Genomic DNA, 26713 nt, shown 5'->3' with positions numbered 1-26713 from the left:
GGGGTATTAGCATAAAAGTTGATTACAGAGCTTCTACGAAATTATATCGATGGTAAAATGACAAGCAGGAAGATTGCCGATCGAAGGTCACAGGTTTCGCCAGTGAACAGTGAATTATTCAGGATATTCCTTGAACAATTCTTTATAAAGAACTTGATGCCTAATCCAATCCTAATCAAATTTAGTCTATCATCCAGTAAACTTATTGACTGATTTTTTTTATTTCCCAGACCAAAAAACTTCTTCAAAGTTTTAGAGATTTTGAACAACCTTTCTACCCAACCAACCGTACCCAAAACTAGTGCAACTGAACCCTCCCCTTAATCCCAGCAGCACCCCTCTAAGCTCGAAAGCAAATCAATTCACCTCGAACAATTTCATTACGGGCATGTTTTGTTTGAACATTATCCCGATTATGGATGCCACAACGTAACGCTGGCGTTCGCCAGCTCTGCCAGAGATCGAAAACTTTGCACAAACACCCACACAAAACTAAAATTGAAATTGTTACCAACCTGCTGGAAGCCCGTAAAACGAGGGTGGTGCACTAAATTAGTTACGCTCTAGTCTAGTGTGAGGTGCCCAAGCTTAGAGGGTGCACACCGTTGATGAAACCATTTCAGACGAGTTGAGTAACGGATTCATGCCACCTTTGCTGGCAGGACGAAGTTGACTGACTGTGTCAGACTAGCTGCAGCAGATTGAAATAGTCTGTGGCATAACGGGGCAGGAGCTGCGTGTGGTTTTTGAGGTTGGCGCGCTTGAATAATACGAGCTTTTATTAAATCTGAAAACATGGAAAATGTGGGGACGATGCTTTTCGGGTAAATGGATCGGTAGCAGCAAACAGGTAGATATTGCCACCACATTCGGAAGGTATGTGAGAGTTGGGTGCAAATTTGTTGCAAGTAGTACATGCAACACATGATATTGCTCTCAATTCAATGTGAATTTTGCTATTTTCTTTCGATTTTATATTTGTTTTTTAAATCTTTTATTAATTTTTATTTCTAATATCCTAAATGTCCATTCAACTATAATCTGTTTTGTAGCTTTAGATTTCTAAAGCATTACATAAGCTTTAAACTAGTTTTTTTCTTTCAATTTTGGAAATCTTATGTCCTAAGGAGTCAATTATTAAGCTAATTTGTCACGCTGAATTGTTTATTAGTTTTTTAACAAATCATCTGCTTTCCCAGTTAAAATTAACATTTGTATTTGTCATTTAGGAGAAATTCATTGTACGCTTTTAATCTGAAACAGCACCTTTAGTCATCATCGAGATTTATTTCCTAACCATGTTTTTTTTTCGTTTGGCTACTTATTAGAAGAATTGAGTGCATAAGTGTTACTGTTATGCACTGAAACAAAATTTGCAGTTTGCTGAAATCAAATCAATTAGAAATTGAATTTTTAAATTTACCGCTTCGTCAAGGTATGATAGATTTTTATGGTAAATATACGCCAATCGACAGGTTCGAATTCAAATGAAAGTCCTGTGAATTAATATAACTGTTCAACTCTGGTATAAGGATTCGCTCAAAAATTACGTCCATGAATAGGTCGAGGGGGGTAATCTGAAATCCTGAAAATCTCTGAACGTTTTGAATAAACCCTAAATACAATGCACCCATTTTCGGGATACATTAGGCAAATTGGGACGACTATTTTCGCTTTTTTTTTGTACAATATTATTTTATATTTTTGAATGATTTAAGTGAGAACTGACTCTGAGAGAGAAAGAGAGAGAGTTTAAAGAGCAAAATTTCAAAATCGGGCTTCGTCATGCACACGTGATATGGCTTGAGAGTCTTCACCCCGAATTGCAGCCAATTTGATCAATTCCATCTTGAGATATCGTGGCACCCGTAAATCAACTCGGTGTTTCGAGAAAAACGCTCAGAAAGTTTGACAGTCCGCTTTACGTACGGCAAAATGTTAAACTCAAAATCGTCTCTAACTCGGTATAATCATAAAATATCTCCATGAAACTTTCAGGAGTAATTCAAAATCATCTTTTTGCTGGATTCAATATATTTTTTGGAATGTGAAATTTTGTGATTTTCTACATATATGCAACCTCTTAAAATTATTTTATGTTATTTAAATCCGTAATTTACAATTTTATTCATTGGTAGAGAATTCACAAAAAAAAATCTGTCGATAAGAGCATGTTCAGGGAAACAAAATCTATCATACCTTGATAAAACTGAAGCGTCAACCGACATCAATTGTCAAGTAGTCAAAATCTCCCGTTGTGTAATAAACGAATCATTTCGGGTACATTGGATCCTAAATATTAAAAAATAAATAATAAGATAGTTTTTGGTAATTTTGTTTAGGTTTAACTTTTTGAGAAATTTGGGATATTTTTTTATAAATAATATCTTAACTCTTTGTTTTAGAGAAATTCTTCCAAAACATTAATTATTACTTAAGTTAAAGAAGGTATTTCTAAGGAATTGTATTATGACATCATGAAAGTGTTTCATTTTAAATTTACAAATACTAAAATAAGTTCTTCGATTGTAAAACGCAAAACTTTAAACTCAAATATGTTCCTTTTATTAAATTAAATTTGGTTTTAATCCGCATGGATTTTAATGTGACAGGTTTTGAAAAGTTTTAGTTTTTATATTATTTAACTTAGGCCGATGCAAATATTTAAAAACTTTTGCCCCTCGGCCCTGGCCGAGGTCAAGGGGGGGGGGGCAAAAAAATAAAAAAAAAATTAAATAACAAGCCAAAGTCTTCACATTTAAATGAAAAAAGTGTTTTAAAATGCATTTTACACTAGTTCAGTTGTTTTGCAATCATTAGTTTTCAAAAAATCTAAGATCTGACAAAAACAAAAATTGTATCGAAAAAAAAGATTTTGCATCGAAAATTTTCTAAAAATCTTAATATTTTTTAAGGCAAGGAGGAAGGGGGAGGGAGGTTAAAAAATATAAAAATTGAATTTGGGTAATTCTCCGCCAACTCACACAGCAGTTGCCCCGACCCCTCTTCGATTTGCGTGAAACTTTGTCCTAAGGGGTAACTTTTGTCCCTGATCACGAAACCGAGGTCCGTTTTTTGATATCTCGTGACGGAGGGGCGGTACGACCCCTTCCATTTTGAACATGTGAAAAAGAGGTGTTTTTCAATAATTTGCAGCCTGAAACGGTGATGAGATAGAAATTTGGTGTCAAAGGACTTTTGTGTAAAATTAGACGCCCGATTTGATGGCGTACTCAGAATTCCGAAAACGTATTTTCATCGAAAAAACACTAAAAAGTTTTAAAATTCTCCCATTTTCCGTTACTCGACTGTAAAAATTTTTGGAACATGTCATTTTATGGGAAATTTAATGTACTTTTCGAATCTACATTGTCCCAGAAGGGTCATTTTTTCATTTAGAACAAAATTTTTCATTTTAAAATTTCGTGTTTTTTCTAACTTTGCAGGGTTATTTTTTAGAGTGTAACAATGTTCTACAAAGTTGTAGAGCAGACAATTACAAAAATTTTGATAGAGGTTTGCTTATGAACATCACGAGTTATCGCGATTTTACGAAAAAAAGTTTTGAAAAAGTTGGTCGTCATCGATCATGGCCATTCATGGTCACCCGCGACAGAAACGGACGACAAAACAAAGAGAAACGCAAAAAGTAACTTTTTCAAAACTTTTTTTAGTAAAATCGCGATAACTCGTGATGTTTATAAGCAAACCCCTTATGTCTAATGTCTATATATCAAAATTGTTGTAATTGTCTGCTCTACAACTTTGTAGAACATTGTTACACTCTAAAAAAAACCCTGCAAAGTTAAAAAAAACACGAAACTTTAAAATGAAAAAAATTGTTCTAAATGAAAAAATGACCCTTCTGGGACAATGTAGATTCGAAAAGTACATTAAATTTCCCATAAAATGACATGTTCCAAAATTTTTTACAGTCAAGTAACGGAAAATGGGAGAATTTTTTAAACTTTTTTAGTGTTTTTTTCGATGAAAAATACGTTTTTTCGAAATTCTGAGTACGCCATCAAATCGGGCGTCTAATTTTACACAAAAGTCCCTTTGACACCAAATTTCTATCTCATCACCGTTTCAGGCTGCAAATTATTGAAAAACACCTCTTTTTCGCATGTTCAAAAATGGAAGGGGTCGTACCGCCCCTCCGTCACGAGATATCAAAAAACGGATCTCGGATTCGTGATCAGGGACAAAAGTTACCCCTTAGGACAAAGTTTCACGCAAATCGAAGAGGGGTCGGGGCAACTTTTCCCGATTTCGTGTGAGTTGGTAGAGAATTACCCATTTACAAGCCATGGTAAAAAAATAAGCTGGGTCTCGTTGCGCAGGGGTAGCGGCTTCGGCTGCCGATCCCGATGATGCTATGAGACGCGGGTTCGATTCCCGCCTTATCCACTGAGCTTCTATCGGATGGTGAAGTAAAATGTCGGTCCCGGTTTCTTCTGTCTCGTCAGAGGCGCTGGAGCAGAAATCCCACGTTAGAGGAAGGCCATGCCCCGGGGGGCGTAGTGCCAATAGTTTCGTTTTTTTTCGTTTCGGTAAAAAAATAAATAAACAAAGTGCATTAAATATCCACGTAAAATAGTAGTTTTGCAACAAGTTGCTTACAACATTTTTTGCAATTCCAAAAAACGGAAATTTAATGGAATTTTATGTCAAACATTCATGTGTTTAGTAAATTCATCGTTCAAAACAAAAAAATATTGAAAAATGTTTTTTTTCGATACTAGTGTTGAAAAGTTCAACTTTTCAGCACCCATTTCAGTGCTGAAAAGTAGAACTTTCCAGCATTGTTATTGAAAGGTATTAATTTTCCATTCTGTTATTTTTGGTAGGGAAAAGTAGGCCGTTTCGTTTCTCCAGAAGGACATGAAAAGTTGACAGTTTCTCAGTGGAATTGCAAAAAAATACTTTTAACCGTACTGTACACTGGAATTCAACAAAAAAAAATTTTTTTTTGAATTGAAAAAAGTTTCATAAGTCATTTCTTAATACAAACGAGTTCGAATCGGAAAGCGGACTGCATCATCCGATTTTTTGAACAATTTGAATTTTATTTACAAGTTTGGAGTGATATTAAACAAAATACAAATTATCTTCACATTAATAGGCGCCGTAAAATAAAATAAAACTCTTAGTAAATTTGGAAATTTTATGATTCAAAATAAATATGATGATTAGTGAGAAATGTTGAGCAAATATAGAACATATCATTTGCTTAACTTTAAATTTATGTATTGCAGATTGCAGCGATTTTAAACAATCTAGCAACTTGTGGAAAGCTCTATACAAAAATGTACACCTCAAACTACAGCAGTAAAAAACTGTCTAAGACACACACCCTAGTTTGAAACTGTTCTAATGTGTTCGAAAGCAAAAAAGCTCAGTCGAGACACGCACCACTGTAGGCGAGCGGAGGGGAGAAGGGGTAGGATTTCAAGTGTGCAAATATTTGGTGTGCAGTTATGATTTGCAAGGGTGGAGAATTTGGTGCAAAGTGTGCAATATGTTTCATCAAAAGAACAAATTGTGAGTGTTTCTAAGGAAACATTAAAATTAACCTCCCAAGTAACTTTTTTCCAGGAGTTCTACAAGAGCTCTTCAAGATAGCTACAGCATAGCAGTTTGGACCGTGGTAGGATAAAACTCTTTTTAAGTACTCTTCCAAACTCCTGAAGAAGTTTTGAAGAGAATTTTATCCTACCGCGGTCCAAACTGCTATGCTGTAGCTATCTTGAAGAGCTCTTGTAGAACTCCTGGAAAAAAATGTTACTTTGGCTCACTGGTGGTCAGTATGATTGTAATTTATTTAATGTGCATACTTTTGGGCTGACATTTGTAACAAACATAGTAACATCTAAAGTCAATTAGGAAAAAAATAATTTTCAACGAATCAATTTTAAACCAGCATTCATTTTTTTTTTCAAATAACCTTAATGGACATTGTCTGGTCTACTCTAGAGCATGTTTTAAAAAAGTAAAGCTTGAAGCAATGCAAATGGAATTTTCGATTAGTTACTGATAGTAAGTATATTTGTTATATATTTTTGAGACTTAAAATCAGATACAAAAATCTTTTTCTTTTCTCTAACGTTACATTGAATACAAAATCATTGAAAACACTGAAAACACAATAACAACTAATAATTGAGCGTTCACAAGCAAGGTTCTTTCCTTTTGCAAAAATATCTTAGAAGGTGGCATTAATGAATAAATCTTTACATGTAAAAAGTTGCACATTTTAAAGGAAATCCAACTCAAGCCCGCCGCCAGGAAATGTCTGCAGGAATAACAAACGACCTGGTGTCAATCACACCATCCGTCCAGAACAATCGTACTGCCCCGACGTCAACCTGTTGTTGCTGCTGCCCCACTTTATTACCCGCCGTCACAGTCCACTTCCGTTGGACATTCCTCAGTGCCACCACGATGAAACGATTTGCATACTAAATGACGCCGCGTCCAAAGCGACGACCTGTTGTGAGGGCAGTCCTTAAAAATTTAACTCAAAAAATTAAAATTCACCTCCAAAAAGCAAAAAAAAAAAACACTAAAATTCTCCATTCATTATCGCGTGACTGCAGAAAATCCTTTCCATTCTTTCTCTCCATCCCCCGACATTATGTGGGGTGGTTCGTGTTTGTTAATTTTAAAAACCGCGTCACGATCCTGCCCACATTTAATAATTGCACTCAGCAGTGCGTGAGGAAATTTGGACCGGCTACCCAACCTCCTGGTCGTCGTTTAGTTTTTCCTCACCACTAAAACACCAAAATTTATTGCCCCGGCACGGTGGCGACCGGTAGTGGGCAGAAGCGTTTTTGCATGCTGCTGCGCTTGTTTGCTCGGAATAATGTCAACTTTTAGGGGGAATTTGGTGATTATTGCACGATTTTTGGAAAAATCGTAAATTGATTTTGATTGACCTCCAAGACATTTAAAAAAGAAATTCTATGTTACTTGACAATTTTTCTTAAAACAAAAAATACTTCAACCATGACATTGTTTTGATTTCATTAAATTTCAACCAATTTCAAAACTACCCTACTTTTTCCCACCAAACTCTAATGAAAACCTACCCCGAACAAAAAACCATGTTTTTCACCGCGCCACCAAAAAACCTATCAAAACCATCGTCAACATTGTAGTCTGCAAGCTTTTGGATGAGGCTGCAGCAGGTGAGTCGAGCCCCCATTCGCTTTTCAGCACACTTAAAAACTGGGAGGGGGCTCGTCGTCGTTTTGTGGCTTTTCAACGAGCCCCTTCCCCCTCCTCATCGTTTAAAACGTCTGAAACGACCCGGCGGCGACAACGAGATAAGCGCGTGTGGCCCAGTCTCTAACGACCTGTGAGCACGTGTGCTGAATTATTAATGTAATTAGGAAATTTTTCGACGCCATTTCACGTGCAAGCGGTGAATTACTCACCAGTTCGAAATTATTTACAAAAAATTGAAAAAATGAATAAAATGAATGAAATGAATAAAATGAATAAAATGAATAAAATGAATAAAATGAATAAAATGAATAAAATGAATAAAATGAATAAAATGAATAAAATTAATAAAATGAAAAAAATGATTAAAATTAATAAAATTAATAAAATGAATAAAATGAATAAAATGAATAAAATGAATAACATGAATAAAATAAATAAAATGAATTAAATGAATAAAATGAATAAAATGAATAAAATGAATAACATGAATAAAATGAATAAAATGAATAAAATGAATAAAATGAATAAAATGAATAAAATGAATAAAATGAATAAAATGAATAAAATGAATAAAATGAATAAAATGAATAAAATGAATTAAATGAATAAAATGAATAAAATGAATAAAATGAATAAAATGAATAAAATGAATAAAATGAATAAAATGAATTAAATGAATAAAATGAATAAAATGAATAAAATGAATAAAATTGATAAAATGAATAAAATGAATAAAATAAATAAAATGAATAAAATAAATAAAATCAATAAAATCAATAAAATGAATGAAATGAATAAAATGAATCAAATGAATAAAATGAAAAAATTAATAAAATTCGGGACCACTTCTACCAAAAAAATAACACAAATTACCTTTGTCTGAAATATGTAACAAGCTGCTTTTCCCAGGAAAAGCTTACATTTTCCCGGGAAAAACGAGCTTAAATCGGCTTAACCAAAGGATGTTACTTCAGGTACCAACACAATGGGATGAAAAATCATTTCGCTCACATTATGTTCACAGAAATGGGTTGAAACAACAAAAACAAAAAAAAAAGGAAGAAAAAGCCTACGTGATTGATTGGGGCAAAGTTTACCGAACTGGAACGAGCCTCTCTCGGTTGGCCATAATTTCCTGGCTCTGACAGGTGAAGGATTCTGGTTTGATGGAACCGTGCACGTGGTTTCGAGTTGAGTTAAAAGTTTTGATGGGTTTGATTCGATTTGTAGCAGAAAGTTTATCAAAAATGTTTTTTTTTCTGTTTTGGTTTTAATTTTTTATCAGAACAAACTTATTACTAAAACTCTAATTTCAAGCAATATAAGCAAATTTTAGGTTGATTGAACTTTTAAAACTCCTTGCAATTTTCACAATTTTCTCTTCACATTTCACAGTAAAGTAATAATCACGTGACAGTGCCATGTTTGGGTGCAGCTTTCCTTCCTCTTCCAGCTGATCGATGCCAGGAAGTATGCTTTTTCACGTTGGCAAACCGCGTGGTACCGGAAAAGGATGAGCTTTTTGGATGGAATCTCATCCGATTTTTCTTTTTCTCCTTATTATATGCCTCCACTTCCATCTGGTATTATGATAAGCTTTTGTGAGCAGGTTTGTTGAAGAAAAAAAATGCGTCAAACCATCTGCCTTTATTTTTGCTGGCTGGCTGAAAAAGCTTCACTCTTGCATGTTTTATGCGCTGCCAAAAGCATGCCCTCCCTCCCCTCCCACGGATTGAAAGATTGAAGTGAACCAACCCGTGACATTGACTGTTTTGATAAGAAGGATGCTTTTTTTTTTGTTGGTGATGCTTCGTCGGAAGAATGATGATTAGATACGGTTCTTCTTTGACGTTGAGATTGATGCAGGACAAGAAGATTGTTCCTTTCATCAACCGAGATCTACGTAAGTTACCTTTGTGGAAGAAAATAAAGAAAAAATATAGATTAAAGTTTTCTAGAAAATTCCTTTGACATTTTCACGATTAATTTGGTATATATATTTGTTTCAAATTGAGCCATTACATTTTTAACGATCTAATAGTCAGGAATGTGGTCAACGAAATAAGCCTGAATATCTTGTATTTTTTTGACATCAGTTCTATCAGCTTAAATGAGCTCGATAGATTTTTTTGTTCTGAGAAATTGTCTTCATTTATAGCACATTTACATTCCTTTGTGCACCCAAGAATGGGTCCATTTGAACCACGCTGCTAATAATTCCCTCCCATTCACGATAATACTTTTATACGGATCATCACTCGACAAAATTACGATCGTCTGAAAATAAAACCCCACCCCACAGAAAAAATGCCTGGCCCAAGCCGTTATCATTCTGAAGATTGTGTGGCTTTAACTGCTGCCAGCATGTTATGGATTTCACAGCATCACATAACAACGCATGTTTTATGACAGGCAAAAAAACCACCCACAATTTCCCACTCCCAATGGGTTATGCGGCTTATGTGCTCCTGGCGACATTTTTCCACATCTACAGCACCCGACACGCTGTCGTCGACAAAATGGAGAATTTTCTCCCCCGACCCTCTCACAGTTTCAGGCGTTTCATAATTTTCCCATTTCGTTGTAATCACAGCATAAATCATAAAATAATCGAGCTTCGCACGGTGGAGGGAGCGAACTTTTTTTTTCTTCCTCGCGAAGATGCGCCCAAAGTGACCTTCATCAGAAGCTGCTGCTAGAAGGGAGATGCTCTGCCGTCACTCTGGGATTAATTTCAAATTGATATAATTTATTTAAAATTAATTTAGACTGACAGACTGGCGCGGTGCACACGAAGCACGAAGAACTCTGCGATAATGAGCGTTAAGCTGCTTCTGCCAGCCGGCTTGCCGAGGGTAGTTAGTCAAAGTCAGTGACCTGATCGGATTCGAGGGTGGGATTATGCCACTAGGTTTAAAATTTGGGCTTTTCAAGAAGGTTTTAGACGAGTTTTCGTTTAATTTTTCTCCCGAAAAAGACCTCCATAGCACTGAAAGGGGGATAGATCAAGAGCGAGAAAAGCTCATTTCATTTTTTGTCGTTTTCTACTTTCACGCTGGAAGTTCCAGCAGACAGTAAAGTGCTCGAAGCTTTGGGTCGATCCATAAATCATTACAAATTATTTCTTACTTGAGTAGGCAAGCCACCGTTATGACAAAATATAATCTTTGTGTCGTTTTGCATATTTTTCGCTAAACTTTGCTTTGAGTTTGAAAATGACTCAGTTCTTTTTTAACCAAGTTCTTCTTTATTAAAGGGATTGCAAATTGTAATTGTCATTTTAAGGCATGAGTGACTTTATGTTTGACTTAATTTATTAACCCGGTTCTTTTCTGTGATTTGCAAAGACATTTCTGTCTAAAATTGCAGATTATTCAAAGATTAATTTAGTTAGGGGAAAGTGGGGCAAGTGTAACAAGCTAAGGAAATGATCGTTGTAACCCATTAAAAACGTTAAAAATCTTTCGGATTTTATAATAATCATATTATTCCAGGTCTTGACTAAGACTTTGATAGAACAAGTTTTCAAAAAATCCTGTTTTTCAATGCAAAAAAATGATTTTATTTTTTTTATTTTCCGTATGTTCTACTCAACTAAAGGGGCAAGAGGAACAATGCATGAAAAAACATGTTAATTTGCTGACAATTGAACTGTTATCACTTAGATACATCAGATTAGGATGTATTTGAAACGTTTCTTTCATTTTTAGATCAAAGAATATTATTTTACTAAAAATTTGATCGTATTTACGAAAAAGATTATTACTTGGATGAAAAAAAAAGAAATTTTCATAATATCACTATATTTTGTATGGACATTTTTTTAAACAATTGTTTATCAGTTATTAAGTACGTTTATTTATTTTTTTTCCCAATAAAATATGTTGTTGCAGCAATTCATATTTTTTTTCCATACTAAAACAATTTTTTTTAAAAGCTCTCAACAAATATAACCAAAAGTTAAATCATTCTTTATAATAGGTGCAATTCATTGGTAGGGACACTACTGATCTAGGAAAAATTGCATTTTGATAAAATGAGCCTTAAAACGAACCCAAAGTCTTATTTTGTACTTTCCAAGTATTATAAGAAAATAAAGGTATGTAAAAAACTTCATTGAATCTTATGCTCCGTGGCGTTTACGTCGTTTTGGCGGTTATGTGGTAGTAGAATCAGCTAATTGCATTGCTAGCAACATTTCCTCATACTGGAAATAATCAAAATTGTAAAAATTACGGCCGTACGAGCGATTGTTCCTCTTGCCCCATATGGTCGTCTAGCCCCACCTTCCCATAGTAGAACATTTTATAACAAAAAAAGCAATTACTTATTATTAAAAAAAATAAACTGTGAGCAACTCTCTACGAAATCGGCCGATTTCGACCATTTTTATTTTTTGTATTTTTTTATTTGTCTCAACCTTTGTGGAGGCCTTCCCTATGACCAAAGAAGCTTTTTTGTGTCATTGGTTCACCCATACAAGTCTCTAAACAATGTTGGCAGCTGTCCATACAAAAATGATACGTAAATATTCAAACAGCTGTAACTTTTGAGTGAATTTACTGATCAATTTGGTGTCTTCGGCAAAGTTGTAGGTATTGTTGAGGACTTTTGAGAAAAAAATAGGTACACGGAAAAAAATGCTGATTTTTTAATCAACTTTTATTTTGCAAAAACTCAGTTTCTCAAAATATGTATTTTTTGATTTTCGGGATTTTTTAAAATGTCAAGGGGACAAAAACCCGCAACTTTTGAGCCATAGAGAAACATGGTCAAAAAATTTGGTCAAATTTTTTTTTAAAGTTAAATTGAATTTCCAATCGAAAAGTACTTTACAGATTTTTTGTTAATAGGCTCGGTTTTCAAGATATAGCCACCGAAATTTTGATTTTAGCGAAATATTTGCAGTTTTCAGATTTTTTAAAATAGTGACCAAAAGTGACCATTTCTAAAAATACTTTTTTTGAAAAGTTCGGAAAATTTTCTATAAAATTGTCTAAGAGACATTGAAGGTTGAACCTCTGGTTGCTGAGATACAGCCGCTTTAAAAATCTTAAAAAAAATAGTCTGGAAAATTGAAGTTTTCTAAGTCTCACATAAACAATCCACCATTTTTTAATGTCGATATTTCAGCAACTTATGATTTGATTTTCAATGTTGAAACATGAAACATTCGTGAAATTTGTCGATCTTTTTGATAAAAAAATCTTTGAATTTTTTTAAATCAAGACATTTTAAAAGGGCCAAACATTGAACATTACGCCTATTTTAAATGCTAGTCTTGATTAAGATCTTTTCAAAATATTTTTTTCGAAGAGATCGATAAATTTTACGATTGTTTCATATTTTAACATTGAAAATCGGACCATTAGTTGCTGAGATATCGACATTGGGAATGGTGGGTTGTTTGGGTGAAACTTAGAAAACTTCAATTTTCGTGTTTCTTTTTGTTTAAGCCGCTGTATCTCAGCAACCCGAGGTCCAATCTTCAATGTTTCTTAGACAATTTTGTAGCAATTTTTCTGAACTTTTCATAAAAACATAAAAACTTCATAGTGACCATGAGTGACCAAAAAGTCACTCATGGACACTATTTTTAAAGATCGAAAAACTGCAAATATTTCGCTAAAATCAAACTTTTGGTGGCTATATATTAAAAACAGAGCCCTTTATCAAAAAATCTGTAAAGTACTATTCGATTGGAAATTTAATTTTACATTAAAAAATACATCAAATTTGTTTTTGTATGAAATTTCGTTTTTTTCCAAAAAAATACATTTTTTTTTCAAAAATTCATAATTCAGCGGCAAATTTTTTGACCATGTTTCTCTATGGCTCAAAAATTGCGGGTTTTTGTCCCCTTGACAATTTAAAAAATCCCGAAAATGAAAAAAAAAACATTTGGGAAATTGAGTTTTTGTAAAATAAAAGTTTATTAAAAAATTTGCACTTTTTTTTCCGTGTACCAATTTTCTCAATAGTCCTCAACAATACCTACAACTTTGCCGAAGACACCAAATTGATCAGAAAATTCACTCAAAAGTTGCAGCAGTTTGAATATTTACGTACCATTTTTGTATGGAAATCATCCAAAATTGTTTGGAGACTTGTATGGGTGAACCAATGACACGAAATAGCTTATTTGGTAATAAGAAAGGCCCCCACAAACTTCGAGCCAAATAAAAAAAATCAAAAAATAAAAATGGTCGATATCGCCCGTTTTTGTAGAGAGTTGCTCATCTGAACAAACCTTGAAAAACTCGTTTTTTGAATATGGCAAATCAGGGTTATGTTTTATAGAAAAGTGATATTCTGGCTACATTTAGAGCTTTAAAAAACTAATATATTTAATTTTTGACAAGTAAATTTGGACTAAAGGGTCAAAAGTTACAGTCATTTAAATGTAAAAAAGATGCAAATTTAAAGCATCTCAAAAAGGCGCAAGCCTTATTTAAAGCACCAGATTGCATTGAAAAGAGGAAAACCAGCACAATAAACGCTGAAAAAATCTCAGGGGTGTTTTTCTTTAAACTCAAGATATCTACATTTGAAAAAGTCTAATTTTCAAGGGAAAACCATATGGGACCACCCTAACGAAATTCGAAAATTGTCCAAATATATGTTTTTCCATGAATTTTTTCTTACTGAATCTGAATCTGCCCTCAGATTTAGGCCAAATGGTCAATAAATCGATTTTTGGTAATATTTTGGGTATCCATTAGGGTGGGTCTCGTGGCGCAGGGGTAGCGGCTTCGGCTGCCGATCCCGATGATGCTATGAGACGCGGGTTCGATTCCCGCCTTATCCACTGAGCTTCTATCGGATGGTGAAGTAAAACGTCGGTCCCGGTTTCTCCTGTCTCGTCAGAGGCGCTGGAGCAGAAATCCCACGTTAGAGGAAGGCCATGCCCCGGGGGGCGTAGTGCCAATAGTTTCGTTTTTTAGGGTGGGTACGGATTTTGAAAAGTTCTCAGATCAAGTTCTGGTGTGGTTCCCCTTGTAGGGCATACCCAAAGGGACTCTCACGCCAAATTTCAGCTCATTTGGTTGAAAAGTGGCTTGTCTCAAGCGGGTTCAAGTTTACATAGAAATTACTATGGGAAATCTTGAATTTTCATTCATTCGCTCCTACAGGCCTGGGGAAAACATGTAGAAACTTCTAGGATGGCCAGAAATGAGCGAAATCGTCTGGAGAACAAGTTTCCCTAAGAGACCAGGTCGATTCGTTCAACCCCCATCGAGCTCAACGGCAATACATCCGGGGTTTTCGGAACCAACGGTTTTCCCGAGAAAAGCATCAAATTTTCCTTAGCATGCTATGAATCCTTGATGAACACCGCGACGCCGCATGTCAAACAGCTACCATGTGGACTAGCATCGCCTATAAAAAATTACTTTTTATTACTTTTTGAACCATAGAATTATCATTCATGGTGATCAGGATACTATTCAGCTGTATTCTAAACCCCCAAATAAGAAAAAAAACTGTTATGGTGCAAATTTTACAATCACGTGGTAGCTGTTTGACACGTGGCGTCGCGCTGTTCATCAAGCATTCATAGCATGCTAAGGAAAAATTGATGCTTTTCTGGGGAAAACCGTTGGTTCCGAAAACCCCGGATGTATTGCCGTTGAACTCGATGGGGGTTGAACGAATCGACCTGGTCTCTTAGGGAAACTTGTTCTCCAGACGATTCCGCTCATTTCTGGCCATCCTAGAAGTTTCTACATGTTTTCCTCAGGCCTGTAGGAGCGAATGAACGAAAATTCAAAATTTCCCATAGTAATTTCCATGTAAACTTGAACCCGCTTGAGACAAGCCAGTTTTCAACCAAATGAGCTGAAATTTGGCGTGAGAGTCTCTATGGGTATACCCTACAAGGGGAACCACACCAGAACTTGATTTGAGAACTTTTCAAAATCCGTACCCACCCTAGTATCCATGTAAAATTATCATTTAAACTCAAATATGACCATCATTCTTTTAAATGCAACCTGGTGCTGGCGCCTTTTCAAGTTAATTATGTTTTAAATTTGCATCTTTTTTACCTTAAATTGATTGTAACTTTTGACCCTTAAGTCCGAATCGACTTGTCAAAAAATAAATATGTTTGTATTTTAGAATTCTGAAACTGCCCGAATATCACTTTTCTCCAAAACTTAACCCTGAATTGCGACGTTCAAAAAACTGATTTTTGAAGGTTTGCTCAGATGCTTTCTAAAAATGCGGTCGTAGAAGGCGTAGATTATGAGATAACATTTTGGTGTCTTCGACAAAATTGCTTGGATTAGCAACCCCAACAACTTTCTGGATGACAAAAAAGCCCAAAAATATTCCTGAAAAGTTAGATTTTCAAAATCACCCTAATCGTGAACCACTCTATTTTTCAACCAAACCGAACCTCTTTTCATTTGCAACAACTCTTCTGAAGAAACAAAAGCTCCAAAACTTCATCATTTTTCGGGAAATCCATTTCCCCCATAATTTCGCGATCTAGACCACTGTGCAATGAGACGTTAAAAAATTCCGTGCGAAGAAACACATTGTCAGCATGTTTTTTTTTCTGCACAAGCCCACAAATCGTAATGAAAAATCTGCTGCGGCACGAACTTTTTCGTTGCGGCAGCTTCAAAATCACGCTTTTTCGGTTGGGGACTCTGCCTGAACCTGGCAGCGTTTATTTTGTGTGAAACAATGCGGCAGTCCGAATATGTTTGCACCCTCCCCCACCCACATAAATCATAACCCGACCCAGAGGGGGTGGTGGTTGTGGGAGGTCGCACGGAAGCGCACTCGATGATTAATGCATTCAATTTCTTAGGGAGCTTGCTTTTTCGTTTTTCTTCCCCCAAAAGCTCTCCTCTTTGGGAGACACCAGCTCCGGATGGATGGTTCCCAAGGACGTACGGTGGCGGCAGCTTTTCGTCATCTCATGAATTTGAAATCGCTGTGCTGTTTTGGGAATCAACTTTCGCACAGTCGCAGGGCAAAATATGCGGAAAATCGTGCGACAGAGGAAAACATTGCGTAAGAATTACTGCTTTCTAAGCTGCTTGAAGGACTTCTTCTTTTTTGGCCTTACTTTCCAAGATTTCCATCATTAGAGTAAATAATCATCTTCTCAGTTGACGTACGAAATGCTAGCGGAAGGTTTCAGTAGAAGAATCAATAAACCGTCACGTTTTGACGAAAGTTGAGCGTTTCGCTTTTCTCCCCTCCAATTTACGGATAGGAACGACGGAGCCACGTGTCACAAGATACACAAAAGCTCGTAACTCGTGCGGAATAATCGAAATTTCTACACTAAACAGGAAGCGGGGGGAGTCGAACAATTTTAGCAGGCAGCATTTATGCAACCTTTGGTGCAGTTTGAGCTTGATGATGGGGATGAAGATAATTAAGTTTGTAAAAGTTTCAATTATTTCGAACAGCAATGAAATAAAGAAACACACGATTTCTTTTTTGAGAACTAACTTAAAACTATGTCACCATAGAAGAAGTCCTAACAGAAGAAGATTTTTAAAACCATCGAGTGGGTTGACCACAGCCAGATATAAGCTTAATTGCATTGCTAATAACTGAAAATAGAATATTTTTTTCAGTGTGGTAGAAACCAGGACAGTAAATTTGCTTACGTAAATAAAAAACAATATAAGAGTAATTCTCTACAAACTCACACGAAATCGGGAAAAGTTGCCCCGACCCCTTTTCGATTTGCGTGAAACTTTGTCCTAAGGGGTAACTTTTGTCCCTGATCACGAATCCGAGGGCCGTTTTTTGATATCTCGTACGGAGGGGCGGTACGACCCCTTCCATTTTTGAACATGCGAAAAAAGAGATGTTTTTCAATAATTTGCAGCCTGGAACGGTGATGAGATAGAAATTTGGTGTCAAAGGGACTTTTATGTAAAATAAGACGCCCGATTTGATGGTGTACTCAGAATTCCAAAAAATCGTTTTTTTCATCGAAAAAAAAAACACTAAAAAAGTTTTAAAAATGCTCCCATTTTCCGTTACTCGACTGTAAAAAATTTTGGAACATATCATTTTATGGAAAAATTAATGTACTTTTTGAATCTACATTGACCCAGAAGGGTCATTTTTCATTTAGACCAAATTTTTTCATTTTAAAACTTCGTGCTTTTTCTAACTTTGCAAGGTTATTTTTTAGAGTGTAACAATGTTCTACAAAGTTGTAGAACAGACAATTACAAAAATTTTGATATATAGACATAAGGAGTTTGCGTATAAATATCACGAGTTATCGCGATTTTACGATTTTTTTTTTACTTTTTGCGTTTCTCTTTGTTTCGTCGTCCGTGTCTGTCGCGAGTGACCATGAACGGCCATGATCGATGACGACCAACTTTTTCAAAACTTTTTTTTTCGTAAAATCGCGATAACTCGTGATGTCCACAAGCAAACCCCTTTTGGCTTTATATCAAAATTTTTGCAATTGTCTGCTCTACAACTTTGTAGAACATTGTTACACTCTAAAAATAACCCTGCAAAGTTAGAAAAAACACGAAATTTTAAAATGAAAAATTTTGTTCTAAATGAAAAAATGACCCTTCTGGGTCAATGTAGATTCGAATAGTACACTAAATTTCCCATAAAATGACATGTTGCAAAAAATTTTACAGTCAAGTAACGGAAAATGGGAGAATTTTTAAAACTTTTTTAATGTTTTTTTTCGATGAAAAATACGATTTTTTGGAATTCTGAGTACACCATCAAATCGGGCGTCTTATTTTACATAAAAGTCCTTTTGACACCAAATTTCTATCTCATCACCGTTTCAGGCTGCAAATTATTGAAAAACATCTCTTTTTTCGCATGTTCAAAAATGGAAGGGGTCGTACCGCCCCTCCGTCACGAGATATCAAAAAACGGCCCTCGGATTCGTGATCAGGGACAAAAGTTACCCCTTAGGACAAAGTTTCACGCAAATCGAAGAGGGGTCGGGGCAACTGCTGTGTGAGTTGGCGGAGAATTACTCATAAATCAAAAAGCTGTCAAAGGCAAACTTATGGGAAATTGGACGAGCTTTCCGGTAAAAATATTTACAAGACTGAAAAATCAAGTCTGTCATATAGAAATTGCCAAAAACCACCAAAAAACCCGTTTTTTCAACATTTTTATTTTTAAAACCGCTGATATTGTCCTGGTCAATATGGAGACTTTTGGTAAAATTGTCTGGAAAATCGATCCCCACTACCGGTTTTAAAAAATTTTGACGTTGAGACCACTTTTCAAAAAAAAGTTTTAGTAAATGACTTTTGTATTTCTTTAGGAGAGACATACCATCCTGCATTTTTCGTCAGTCTTTTAGTAATATTTTAGGCTATTTCCTCAAAAATTTTGAACGAAAAAAAATTGTGACATCACCTTTAAATTTAAGTTTTAGACATAAAAATCAAAAAATCTCATAGATGTGGCGTGTATGTTTATTTCAGTGTATTTTTTTCAGAAAGCCCGACCAATTTCCTACAGGTTTGTCTATGACAACTTTTTTATACGACGTAACGGCGTCGAGATACAGTAATTTTTAAATTACAAAATACAAAAATATTTAAATACCTTACGTCCTTCTCAAATGATATTTTCGAGTACTTTTGGCTCCATATATACAAAAATGGCTCATATAGGACTAGGATAACATGTCTACAAAGTTTCATTGAAATCGGAGAGGGTCGGGTACAAGAGTACCAGAAAAATTCCTGATTTGAGCTGGAATTGCTCCAATGTCACCCCGGTTTAAAATACTAGAAAATGTTCGAAATTTTTTACAAAATGTTGGTTCGATTATATGTTTGACGATTTACAAAAAAAAAAACGATTTACCTGACATCCAAATTAATTTCCAAAGTTAAACTTATCCTTTCTATTGAATCGAATCAATCACCGAACACTTCCTCAATCATTCACAGCATTCTTCCATTAGCTCCAGAAATCAACAGTCGTTGAATCCGACAATTTGCCTTCTTGCTCTCTAGCACTCAAATGTGCTCTTAATTAGTTTGTTTATTTCTTTCACTCCCTTCTCCTGTCTCATTCAATTCAGCAGAGCCCAGTCTGGCGCCATCGTCACCACCCAGGTGCTTGAGTCCATTAATTTCAACTTTCAGCACACGAGCCAAAATCCTTCTTTACCTTCACCACCATTAGTCGGCCGACAGAAATCAATTATCTTCTAATTAATATGTTTTATCAATCTCGCCTTTCACTGCTGCTGCTGCTGCCACCCACAACACAACACAACCTGCCAGAAGTCGAACATCATCAGTTTGGAAATCTTATTACCAACACCCCCACCTTGCCTTCCTCCAAGAAAGAGAGGACCCAGCCCAATCGACCCACTTTTTCCACTCCCCGACCGAATTGCCGAAAATAATGTGGCAAAGTCGCAAATCACATCCCCCCTTAAGTGGGCCGGAGAAACATTTTCCAGCACGAAACTTTTCCCCGAGTGTGAAAATCTCACCCACCTAAGAGGAAGAGCTTTGTGGTTTGTTGATCGAAATCGGTTCGGAAAATAGAGAAAAGGCATGTTTTCCGAGAAGAAGGTGTGTGGGATGGGGGTTTGCCAGCATTGGCATAAATCTAGGCGCTTGACTTGCTCATCATCAACTTTATTAACACGGGAAGAGCTGCGTCAGCATCGTGGACGGGGGTGGGGAAAAAAAGGTCGGAATGTTGGCAGCAGGCAGCACGTGTGTGGATGCGATGGGAAGATTAAGCGTAATTTCATTATAGTTTGATGCTTTTATGAAAACTCAATTAGGCGGAAAAGGTCGAAACGTTAGTGTCAAGGGATCGTAGGGTTAATTAGTTGTTTTTTTTTTTTGTTAGCATGACTATAAAGGCAGTTTTTGGCACAAATTTTAAACAAAGGCCCTTCTCTTTCTAAAATTCAGTTTTGAATAATTCCATTATTTAAGGCATGACATGTTCAAACAATGTTTAAACAATCATTAAAGTTGCAATATTTTTGTAATTTGATTTCAGCGTAAGGAAAAAAACTAAACCTTTTATTTAATATCAATTTTGTCTTCAATCAATGTTCAAACAAATATTTAAACGGAAACGAAAAAACGTGCAGAAAATTGTGTATCAAGATGATGGGTATTTAAGAAAAAACTTTTCTAATGTTTTCTCTTCAAACATACATTTCTGGATGACAATCAAAATTTGTCGAAATATTCATTTTCTTTTAGTCATGGTTTTGAATTTTTGATTGATGGCTTACCTATAAAATATAAACAGTGTTGTAGATTTGCAACAAGACGAAAAAAAAATCTGCTATAGTTGAACATTTATTCAACGAGGTCTATGAGTGCTGAAAAATTTTTTTTTTTGAAAAAACTCTTTAAATTTTAAAATTGTCAATGAAACAGTAAAATATGGTATAAAAAATCAGTAAAACGATTGTTTACCCACTTGAATGTAATTTTCCGTCAAGTTAGGTGCCAAACTACAAACAGTATTAAAAAGCAATTCTTTGCAACACAAGTTCTGGAAAGTTATACCTTGCTGGACTAAAATGGACGCTGGAAAGTACTTTTTAATGCTGTTATTTTTGGCGAGGTAGGCCTTTTCTCTTTAGAGAATGACACTAAATACTTATACAGTCGACTCTCTGGCTGTCGATCTTCTCGTTATCAATAATTCTCCATCTATCGATGAATTCTTCAGTCCCTTCAATCTGCACACTTCAATAATCTTCATTCCTCGATATTTTCCCTTGCTTGAAGGATCTCTTCCTCGACGGTCCCTTGAATTCTGTTTGCTTTAAAAATCTCTTCCGGTTGTCAATAATTTCACTTTCTCATGGCTTGCATAGACATTTTTCTTGGCGAAACGAAGCTTTGAAGGGTGTTTGATATTAGTTTGTTTTTGTTTGATGGACGTTGCCATGATTCTGTCCCACAGCTGGGTAACAAGAAAAAAATATTTTCAATCGAGTCTTCATTTTGCATCGTTCTGCAAACTGATGATTCTCTTCCTCGACGGTCCCTTGGATATTGACATCCAGAGAGCCTACTGTTATAATGAAAGTTAATTTGAAAAAAAGAAATTGGTATCATTTTTCGGGTAGTAACTTTAAAAAGAAATAACATAAAATAGATTCAAAACCAACTAAAAACGATACTTAATCCACCTTGGTGGTTGGTGCCTTCCTCACATTCATAAAGTCAATACATTCAGTAAAAATAGCAACATTCCCTTAACATGTTTAACAAATCAATTTTATTACTGATTTCTTTTGATAGGGTTCGCAGACCTTAAATTTTTCTGGCTCATCGGCAAGGTCTGATAAAAAAAAACCTATCCAACGAAAGTTCACATGGAAGATTCAGACAATATTTTTATCACAATATCTCAGATCCGGTATCCAGAAAGTATATAAATAACACTTAAGTGCCAATAGCTTTTGATAGGTTTGTCAGATCCTTGATGTTTTAGGCTCATTTGAAAGGTCTTTCAATTATCTAACTAACGATGGGTCGCATGATGGACCCGGACATAATTCTTACTGAAATATCTGAGATCCGGCCTCCAAAAAGTGTATAAATAACACTTAAGTGCTAATAACTTTTGATAGGGTTGTCAGATCCTTGATGTTTTAGGCTCATTTGAACGGTCTTTCAATTATCTAACTAACGATGGGTCGCATGATGGACCCGGACATAATTTTTAATAAAATATCTGAGATCCGGCCTCCAAAAAGTGTATAAATAGCACTTAAGTGCTAATAACTTTTGATAGGGTTGTCAGATCCTTGATTTTTTAGGCTCATTTGAACGGTCTTTCAATTATCTAACTAACGATGGGTCGCATGATGGACCCGGACATAATTTTTACTGAAATATCTGAGATCCGGCCTCCAAAAAATGTATGAATAACATTTAAGTGCTAATAACTTTTGATAGGGTTGTCAAATCCTTGATGTTTTAGGCTCATTTGAAAGGTCTATTGATTATCTAACTAACGATGGGTCGCATGATGGACCCGGACATAATTTTTACTGAAATATCTGAGATCCGGCCTTCAAAAAATGTATGAATAACATTTAAGTGCTAATAACTTTTGATAGGGTTGTCAAATCCTTGATGTTTTAGGCTCATTTGAAAGGTCTATTGATTATCTAACTAACGATGGGTCGCATGATGGACCCGGACATAATTTTTACTGAAATATCTGAGATCCGGCCTCCAAAAAGTGTATAAATAACACTTAAGTGCTAATAACTTTTGATAGGGTTGTCAGATCTTCAATGTTTTGGGCTCATTGGAAAGGTTTTTTTAATACCTTTCTGAAAATGTATAACATGATAGGGTTTCTTGCAAAAACCACCCTTTTTACAATCTTCTGGACATACGCCAAAATCGTTTTTTTAGCATAAATTTTGAAGTACTTAACTAAACTTGCTGATTTTAAATAGAGACCTATGGGACCCCAAGACGGATCGAATGAGACTTATACGGTCAAAATTCGTTCATCCAGTCCGGAGATAATCGAGTGACAATTTTTTTGTCCACCCACCTACACACATCCACACAGACATTTGCTCAGAATATGATTCTGAGTCGATAGGTATACGTGAAGGTGGGTCTACGAGGTCGAATTAAGAAGATCATTTTTCGAGTGATTTTATTTTTTTTAGAGTGATTTCCTCAGTAAGGTGAGGAAGGCAAAAACATGACTCAAAAAATGCACTGATGAAAACAATTAAAAATATTAAAATTTTATTTTGGAAATTTATTTTTGTTTAAAGAAAATAACTGTTGATCCGGCGTTTCGAGTAAAAAAGTTTTTAAATGTATTAAATTTATTTGGTGAGCAAAAAATTGATTGAGGATAACAACTTTAAATTCCGCTTTCAAAGTTGCTCATTTTTTGATAATATTTTTTTAATTGTCTAAATTTGATTAACAAAAATAACTCTGCATAACAAAAAGTGCTGAAATGACTGTTTAACTGATTTTTCAACCTTCGAAACTTATGAGCATTCTTGTACTTTTTGTTATTCAATCAATACTACGGAGCATATGATAAAATATTGTACAGGATCACTGTTTGGATTTGGCTGAAGAATGTACTCAATGTAAAATTAGAAATTATGGTCGATGATTCTGAAGAAATATAAGCAACAGATGTTGATAGTAAGGATAGAAGATTGAAGGCAGCACTTTTTCTAATAGGCGAGGTAATTAGTTTTAACATAAAACATTATGGTAGGTACACCAAGTTTTAGTAAATTTGAGCAATCTTTGCGAAATACACGATGGAACACCAAAAATCTTGTCAAAAAACACTTTTGAAATTTTCTAAACATACTTTAAGGTATGGACCGATTGTATATTTTGGATTTTCAATAAAGAACAGTTGGATTGAAAAAAAGAGTAATGTATCGGAATGTCGCATACTTTTTCAAGATTTTAAATTTATGTTTTTTTTTTTATTCGAATGCAACTTTGTTCTAGCATTGCTTCATAAAACACTTCATACAATTATACTATTTGAAAATCTTAGCTTGAGAAGAAAATATATGCCCAAAATAGGATTTTTTTTAATTTTGCATTTTTTGCACTAGAGTTCAGGATGGTGTCAAATCTTAACTTTAGTTCTGAATTTTTGAAAAAAAAAAATTCGGAAATATTGCGGATACGAATGTTTAGAGTCATGTTAAGATGCTAAACTTGCATTTTAAAAAGAATTAATAAATTTTTGCCCCTTCAAAATTGGTCCGAAAAATCAGCGGGCATAAATTTTTCTCAAAAATCTTAAACATTTTAATGAAAATAGAAGTCAAATCAACTTAAAACAATTTAAAACGCATTTTTCTGCATTTATAATCATATTTAGAAATGATTGGGCTGGATTGAAAGTATTTTGAAATTTTATAAACGCAAAAACTTGTTTTTGCAAAAAAAAAAAAAATTGTCAATACTTAGGTATTTTGGAAACTAATGATTGAACAACAACAAACAACTGGGCAGGTGCAAAATACATTTTTAAACACTTTGTCCATTCAAATGTTGAAACCATGGCTCGTAAATTGAATGTTTAAACTTTTTTATTTTTTTTTGCCAACTCCCCCGACGTTGGTCAGAGTGGACGGACATTAACTTCAAAAAATATTTGCAGCGGCTTTTATAGTATTTTTTCCGATTTTTTAAAATATTTTTTGCAATTCAAAAATACGTCACGAATGAAAAGTTAAACTGCAAAAATGTTTTCAAAAAGACTGTGGAAAGATGATTTACTTTTTATTAAAAATAATTTCAAAATTTTAGAGTAAAAGAAACTTTTGAAAAGGCTGAAACACTCATTTTGTAAATTTATAAATGTCAGGCCTGATTTTTTAAACTTTTAAATAATGTTTATTGAAAAGAGCAGGATGTTTCAACAATAGTTTTACGTTTTAATATTGAAAATTGAACTATTGGTTTCCGAGGTATCACAAGTTGCAAATGACAGTTAATTAACTAACACTGAGAAAAAATATATTAAATGAAGAAATTTTCTCAGCTTTTCAAAAACAAAATTTCACAAAAGCACTTCGCTTTTGCTGAACCGTTTTCAGAAAAAAAAACGTAAACAGTGATTACACGTCACACAGGAAGTCTCCAAATCAAAAGTGCTCCGATCTAGCTCAAATTAGGCATGGGAGTTCCTTGGCCAAAATAATTAGAGCTCCTGTCCGAAAAGGGGTGGTCAAAAAATGCATTTTTTGTCGATTCTCGCGAAATAACATTTTTGGCACAACAATTTTTAAGCGCCACATTCCAAAAGAAAGGTTGTTAGTTGGGCCTTTAAGAAAAAATATGTTAAGTCCAAAAAAAAAACTAGCTGAATATTTGAAAAGGTCATATGCAAATTTAATTAGCTAATTTGAAGGTCTCGGAACCAAAGAGCTCATGTCTGAGAATATTGTTTCCTAATTCCTTGTTATATTTTACATAACATATCAAAGCTTGCGAATATTCATTAACAGGAGTTATGATTTTTTAAACCGGGGTTTTCGACGTGCTTGCGCAAAAACGGGCATATGACGAAAACGGGTAAAAATCTTTTTTTTTTCATAAAAACTTTTAGCGTCGTCGTTTGAGTATCAACATTGTCGTAATTGAAATAAGCAACTAAAACTTGACTAAAACTTTTAAAAATATTTGTACAAGCCTTAGTTGAAAAATTTTGATAAATATGTGCAGTGACCTAAGGTCATGTTTGAACATATATTTTTTTATGCCAAGTTGGCCTTCAACACTCCCATTTGTCACGTCTACAATTGTCTCCCAAAAACGGAAATTTAAAAACCACTCAAATTTCCCTGCACTTTGATCCTGTTGTTATTTGTCACTCCCACCCAGGTGGTGGACCCGGCACGCACATAATTGTACCTTGCCGGGGTGGGGCGCGAGCTCCCACTTAATTAATTTCCCAGCCCAGCGCGGCTCCGCGATGTGTGGAAATCTGATTGGATGCAAAACGCGAGCGGGGGAGGTGCCATCTGTGATAAATATTTGTTTTTGCAATCATCCTCGCTCGCTCGGTTTTTTGTTGGGGCCGAGGTGGCGTTTGCTTCACTAATTGCGTAAGCGGCTAATTTATTGGTTTAAATTGTAGTCCGAGCGTGCGATTGTGACGAGAGCGCGCCGGAGCTTCGATTATAAAATATTAATTGTTGAATTTATGCTGGGGTGGGGTTGGATGACAATCAGCACCGTTGATTAAACGAAGCTTATGGAAATTTATTTGAAGTGGAAATCATATATTCCCATACTTCAACCAGCAAACTGATACGGGGTTTGGTGAGCTTACTCAGTTTGAAATAAGAGGGGAAGGGGATTTATAATTTGATTCGGAAGTGGCAAAGTTCGCATGCATTTGGTGGTCATTCATAATCAAGTAAACTTTTTGCTCGGAAGCTGTATATCAAAGGGTTAGAAGTCACGGGCGTTGGACGTTTCGTGACTAAATTTGATTTGCGGACTAAAATTGAGTTAGCCTTGATTGTGCGGAATGGTGAATGCAATCAAGTCACATATGCATCAAAAATTTAATTATTTACAGCAAGGTTGTTTTCGGTTATTTACGATTCCTTAGTTTATCTATGGAAAATATTTAAATATTTAACCCTCTAAAACAACATGCCCTCTCCAGGTTTTGAAAGTTCAATTTTTGCACTCTTGATCCATGGTAGAAGGTCATAAACATAAAGTTTCACATTTCCACCAGGGTCCTAACGAGTTCACCGTGTAGTTGTTTGCCATTAGCAGTGATGATGGTAACCAAATTTCCTGCCATCGAAAAAAAAAGAGTGAAAATCTCGTTCGACAACCAACAACAAACAACTCCCTCTCTCTGTCGATGTCGATGGTTTCGAGTGGCAAACGAGCACGCTGCAGCTTCAGCCCTAGTTGCAACTTTGACGGTCGGTGATGATGAGCCGAGGATGATGTACCCGTGGTGC

General features: G+C 35.2%; 1 protein-coding gene across 4 annotated transcripts in view; it reads right to left on the bottom strand.

The window, feature by feature from the left end:
* Window positions 1-26713, bottom strand: part of LOC6051796 (potassium voltage-gated channel protein Shaw) — a 261314-nt gene that overhangs the window by 67947 nt on the left and 166654 nt on the right. The window lies entirely within an intron of this gene.

This window comes from Culex quinquefasciatus, chromosome 2, assembly GCF_015732765.1.
Source record: "Culex quinquefasciatus strain JHB chromosome 2, VPISU_Cqui_1.0_pri_paternal, whole genome shotgun sequence".
NCBI lineage: Eukaryota > Metazoa > Arthropoda > Insecta > Diptera > Culicidae > Culex > Culex quinquefasciatus.
This window is presented reverse-complemented; position numbering and strand designations above follow the sequence as displayed.